Raw genomic sequence first — 6,765 nt, forward strand, 5'->3', positions numbered from 1 at the left:
CTTGGAATCAAGAAAACATCTTCCTCAGTTCAAATCTGGCCTCAGGCACTTACTAGTTATGTGAACCTGAGCTAGTCACTTCACCCTGTTTGCTTTAATTCTTTTCTGTAAAATGAGCTGAAGAAGGAAAATGGCAAATCATTCTAGTATTTTTGCCAAGAAAACCCCAAATGGGGACATGACAAGTTAAGTACAACTGTAAAATGACTAGACTGAACAAAGCATTATATGAGTTTAGCTATTATTATTATTGTTAGCTATTATATTATTAATCCATGTAGTTTTGTATTTAAAAACCTGTTCCTGAAAAGAGGTCCATATACCAGACTGCTCAAAAGGTTCATTAAACAAAATAGGTTAAGAATCTCTGATCTAACCCAACCTTGTCACTTTATAACTAAAGATATTGAGATTTAGGGACATGAAATGACCTCTCCAGGGTACAGAGCTAATATGCTGGTTCCTACAGTTGCCAGTGCCTTCCTCTCTAAGGCTATTTCCCAACTACTTAGCATTTATTTTGCATATTCCTACCTATACACGATGATGTCTCTCCCATCAGGATGTAAATTCTTTGAGGGAAGAGACTATATGTGTTGTTCTCTCTCTCTTTAATCCCCAGCACTTGGTATAGTGCATGGTATATATAAAGCACTTAAATATTTGCTTGATGATTAATTGATAACATCAGAGTTAATACTGGAACCCAGACCTCCTGATTTTGAATCTGAGGCTCTTTGTCCTCATCATAAGAACTGTTTTTCCATGCATGTACAACTCTGTAGGAGGACATCACAAGATGGGCAAATGATTCCTGGACTTTATAATTATATTTTGATATTGCAAGGAATCCATTGTCTTGTTAGGGGGGAATGGCCTCCGCTACAGAAAATAACTGTTCTGGACTTAGGTCACACTTGTAATAGTTTATATTTGATATTGAAATGAAATTAGGTACTCCTAGGTCACTCAATAGTTAACAAAAGGAGATTTACAAAGCCAAAGGAGAAACATATTTAACAAAAATATGCATTGAAGACAGCCCAAGTTGATTCAGTAATGTAAAATCCCCCCTGCTCAGTTGTCCATGACAGTCTCCTAGCCAAGTATCAGAAAGTACCTGGAACTTGTTTTGTAATCAGGCAACTGGGAAGTGATCCCATGATGTCAACAACCACAGCCATGAATGTCCTGGCTGGTGGAGTCTCCAGGATGGTCCCATTGCCTTCCAAGGAAAAATCTGGCCTAACTTGGGGGGAAGGGGTAGGGCGAGGGAGGAAAGATGCTAAGATTGCTCCCATCACTGCAATCCTTTTCGTAATATGTGACTCCCCCTAAGATTGTTTTCTATCTATTCTGTATGGATCTTAAATGTAGCTATTTATACACATTCTGTCTTCCCTATTAGCACATAAAGTCTTTGAGGGCAGGAAACGTTTTGATTTAGCACAGTGTCTGGCACACAGTAGGTCTTGTAAGTTGGTTGTTCCTGTGTTCCTTTCAGTTGCTCTTGAGATCTAACCCAGCCCCTCAAGAAGACCCTCTTCCTCGGGAGGAAGACAACGCTAACTGCCCATCCATCATTCTCCCTCTCACCTGCCCCTTTGGAAACTGCCAGTTAATACCTCTGCTCCCCACACAGGGAAAGTTGGGCTGACGAGATTTTCTGCACGTTCCTGGCAGAAATAAATACAGGGTGAATTTAGCATCCTACTGCCGGCAGCCTTCCACCAGCCGCCTGCCTCCTAGCGCGGTGCAGCCCGCCACCATCTGGAATTCCTCTCTCACCACTGGGAAGTCCCTACCCTGGCTCTGGCCGATGGAGGAAGAAACCTGGGGAGAACAAATGGTCGGACCGGGGTCAGTGGAGGCCGAAGCAGAGGAAGGCCCCTCCCTGCCAGACAAAGGACACACAGGAAAACCCAGACTTAGAGTGCGCAAACAAAGGCGTTTGACTCACTTTCTCAGAGTTACTCACTTAATTATTAATGAGGCTTGGAAAGAGAACCCTGGATTCCTTCCACTGCAGACCCGAGAACCAGAAGTTCAGTCTGGACAGCCCACACATCTCAGCTTAGGCTGAAAACAGAGATGTGACCATGGGCTCCATACAAGATGAACCTGGCTCTAGGGGAGAGACTCAAAGGATATACAGTGGGAATGGAAGGAGAAGTCAAAGAGGGAAGCAAGCGTTTAATAAGCACATCTATTGAGCTATTTTTGAGGCACTCTACTAAGAGCTTTACAAACATTTTCATTTGATCCTCACAGCAACCAACAATTATTATCCCATTTTATAACTGAGACAAAGTGATCTGCCCAGCTAACAAGTGTCCGAAGCTTAGGTCTTGCTCTATCCACTGGGACCACCTATTAGCCACACAGGCAGCTAGAGGAAAAGGATTCTTGTTTACTGCACATTTTTCATTTTCTTCACTTATGAAATATTCCTATTAAATAATCTGGATTTTTTGCACAGGGAGAAATGGAGACGCTCCCAGTCATGAAAAAGGACAGCACTAGCCTGAACGTGGTCTCCCCTTCCTAGCACGTGCCTCTGTGCAAGATCACATCAACCTCAAACTCATATTTCTGCCCTTGGGAATCCTCTGACTGGAGGGCAAAGAGCTCCTCCCAGAACCTCTAGGTAAGGGCACCCACATGAGCCATCTATCTGCCCTCCCTATCTCCACCTTTACCTCCTTTTCAACTTCCTATTGTGTATAGTCTTCTCCCATTAGACTATAAGCCCCTTAAGAACAGGGACATTGTTTTTTGTATTTGTGTTCCCAACTCTAAGTGTAGTGTCAGGAACCTGTTGTTATTCCTATTCAGTCATTTTTGGTAGCACCTGACTCTTCTGGAGTTTTCTTGGCAAAAATTCTAGAGTGGTTTGTCATTTTCTTCTCCAGTTTATTTTACAGATGAGCAAACTGAGGCAAGTAGGAGTAAGTAACTTGTCCAGTGAACGAAGTTGGATTTAAATGCAATAGTTCTAATTTGAGGTCTGGCATTCTATTCACTACATCACCTACTTGCCCTATGGCAGGCACTTATTAAATGTTTATTGATTGAGGACAGTCAGGAAAATCGTGTTTAAGGACTCTGGAGGCTGGATGACAGACTATTCAGAAGAAACCAGCAGAATATAACAGGGTGGCCAGTGACTCTGATTTCTATAGTTTGGTAACTGGGGATCATGATGGGGAGAAAAAAATATATTCTTTCTCCCCACCCAATAACTAACTCCTTCATCAAACAACCCTTGCCCTCAACTTTCTACACAGAAAAGTCAATAATGATTCATTTCCTCCAAAGCCTGATTCTGGAGTAGCAACTATTTCTTGGGTTACTTTGCAAGCTCTCTGAGCCAGTGTTTACCCAACACAAAATGAGGTAGGGTGATGATCTACTGATAACCTCATGAGGGTACCTGCTGGGGAATGAAGAAGGGTCTACATAAGTGACATGTTGCCAGTGGTGTGCATTGAGAGAAGAGTCACTGTCGAGTGATTCTTTGGAAAGAAAGGTGGCCTGAGTTTGTGGCATAATGAAAGCTAAGGAATAGACAGGCTAATGATCACTGATTACCCACCATCCAAGAGTGGGAAAAAAAGCTGAAGAAGGTTCCTCCTACCCTTGTTCCCCACCATGGAAGATTTCTAGAAAAGACAAGAAAAAGAATCATACCATAAATAAGATGACATGGAGAGCCTTTGATAAGCATTGGTGAAGAATGCTTCTTCACCACACAGGATGACTTCCCAGATTCATTTAAGTAACCTCAAAAGTGGTATCTCTGGCTCTTGTTAGTATTTTTGTGAGGCTAGTAACTCACAAGCACCATAGGCAGAAAGTCAGGAAAAAGGAAGAAAATCAAACCTACAAGCATTTGTTAGTATCTAATATGTGTCAGAGACTTTTCTAAGTGCTAAGGATACAAAGGGGCAAAAAAAAAAAAAAACCTCAAAGAGCTCACAGTCTAATGGGGGAGACCTCAAACAGACAACTATGTGCAAACAAGATGTACAGCATGTCCCAAAAATCTAGCTGCATTTTAAAGTTAATAGGGCTTGAGTTTTGGAACTTTGAACTAATAAAGCTTTAGAATCCGCTAAGACTTTGAGGATATCCTATAACTATGGTAAATTAGAGATAATCTTAGAGAAAAGGAGGCAACATTCAAGAACGCTGGGAAAAAATTATTAATAGAAAATGGAATTTGAGAGACTTGAAAGAAACCAAGAGAACAAAGAGGTAGAAACGAGAAAAGAAAGCATTTCAGGCACATGGAACACAGAATGGAAAGAAAGAAGGAAAAGAATGAAGGAGAAAAAAGAAAGAAAGAGAAAGGAGGAGGAGGAAAAGGAGGAGGAGGAGGAAGAATCAACAAGGATTTGTTAAGCACCTTCTATATGCCAGATACTGAGCTATATGCTAGGGATACAAATACAAAGAAGGAAACTCTATCTACTCTAAAATAATTCATCATCTAATGGACAAGTATAAACACACACATACACATATGTATATGTACCTATACACATACATATATGTACATTCATATGTGTGTGTTTGTGTGGAGAGTGAGAGAATTTATAGAGGATAAATGTAAAGAATATAAATACAAAGCGGTTAAATACAGGGTCATTTAAGAGGGAAACCACCAGCAGTTTGGGAGGATTAGGAAAGGGTTCCTACAGAACAAGAGTGGGGAACATCTAACCAGCAATCTATATACAAGGTTCAGGAAATTGTTTGTTAAGGCAACTACAAGCGATGATGTACTGAAAGCTAGATACAACAGCTTCCTACTACCTGGGCTGTATAAGTTGAGAATTTTGTATGGCCTGTGAATGATACCACAAATACCCAAATGGCCCTTGGCAGGAAAAAAAAAGGATTCTTCACCCTTGCTGTAGAAGATAATGCTCAAGTCAGGTCTTGTAGGAAGAGAGGGATTTGGTGAGAGTGAGGGGCAGAAAGAGTGTATGGTGATGGGAAATAGATGAGAGAGCATCCAAAGAATGGCAGCTATGCCCAGTGGTTTATTTTTGTGTTTACTCTGCTCTAGTACAGGGGAGAATTTGGATTCTACATCCCAGAATGCCAGTGTCAAGAGCTGGAAGGGACTTCCAGTTCAATCGTCTTTCAGTCATGTCTGCCTCTTTGTGGCCCCATTTGGAATTTTCTTGGCAAAGCTACTAGAGAGGTGTTTTTTCATTTTACAGATAAATAAAACTAAGGCAAACTAAATGACTTGTTCAGGGTCACATAGCTAGTAAGCATTTTGAGGCCAGATTTGAATTCAGAAAGATGATTATCTACTGCTTTGAGATGATGGTCTAAGGGATTTCTGCTAAACAAAAAAATTCCATAATAGAATCTTAAGCAATAAAGATCAATTATGTTAAAAATATATTTTGTATATATACAACTCTTCTTCTGTCCTTCCTCATGGCCTAGAATATATTTTTTATTGTTATCAAAAGGGGTTGTTGGAACAACAACAAAAAAGTTAACCATTATTCTTGCATTTCACAGATAAGAGAATTGAGGGTAAAAGAAAAAGATAATGGTTTTTTTCACAGTTCTGTCCTAGTAACTCCAGGGGCACACTCCTCCCACCAGGATTGGGTAATTAGCTCATTTTATATATTCAAATGCAAAGTCCTAGGCTGAAGCTGGAGCGGTCCCCATTATCATTCAGCTGCCCCCCTTTCAGTGTGATCTATATCTAGACATGGTATAACATAAAAGTAAATGCAATTTGGGGAAATACACAGGTCTTTATACCTAGGAATGTAGAAATAAGAGGGCAATGCCCCAGCTCTTCTGACCACCAGGGCCACTCTGCTTTCCCAATCTTCTGTTGACCTTTGCTGCTGAGCAATCTCAAATCAACCCAGAGAGGCCATTTCCTGTGTTTTTCCAACTTAAACGCTCTTCCTGCATGAGTGTAAGTCCTTGCAGCCATCCTTGACTGTGCTTGCATTCCTCCTGCCCCTATAATCTATCTCTCCCCCCATGATAACAGATGGCATAGTTGGAATGATGGCTGAGAGATGTGCCCAAACCATGAGGGTCTCCATCAGGCTCCAGGAAATACCATGTATCAGCTGTGTTGATCAAAGACAGGAACCGCCCACCCACAAAGCAACTGGTGTTGCTCCAGCTGTGAGATCTCTGCAGGGCTGCTTATTGTCTTGGCCATATCCAGCTCCCTAGTGGGCTAGATTACTTTCCATTGTTGGTGTGCTGAGTCTCAGCTTGCTTCTGGCAAAGTACCCACTTGCAGCACTTTCTAACTGGCTTCCTTGTATTCCCTGGGGAAAGAGATGAAAATTCCTGAGCCCCTTCCTCATTCCTTTAGGATCCTGGGATCTTAGAATCATAGGAATTTGAAGCGAATTAGAAGGCTAAGTAGTCCATCTCCCTCTCTCCATTTTATAAATGTGAAAAATGATTTGTCCACAATCACATAGATTGTAAATGATAGAATTGGAGTTTGAACCCACAACCGCTGAGAGCACTTGGAGATTACTTAATTTATGTCTCCTAATGTCTCCACAGATCTAATTAGAATAACTAGAATAATCTAGGATCTAATTAGGATAACATTAGGATAGATCTTGGATTATTCATTAGGTCTTTCCAACACAAACCTATAAACACTATATTTTGGTGAGCTCCTTGAAATTTAAATTCTAATAACATACATATTTCCCATTACCAGTCTCCCTATTCCTATCCTCTCTGAATGTA

The sequence above is a fragment of the Antechinus flavipes genome, chromosome 3, assembly GCF_016432865.1.
Source record: "Antechinus flavipes isolate AdamAnt ecotype Samford, QLD, Australia chromosome 3, AdamAnt_v2, whole genome shotgun sequence".
Classification (NCBI taxonomy): domain Eukaryota; kingdom Metazoa; phylum Chordata; class Mammalia; order Dasyuromorphia; family Dasyuridae; genus Antechinus; species Antechinus flavipes.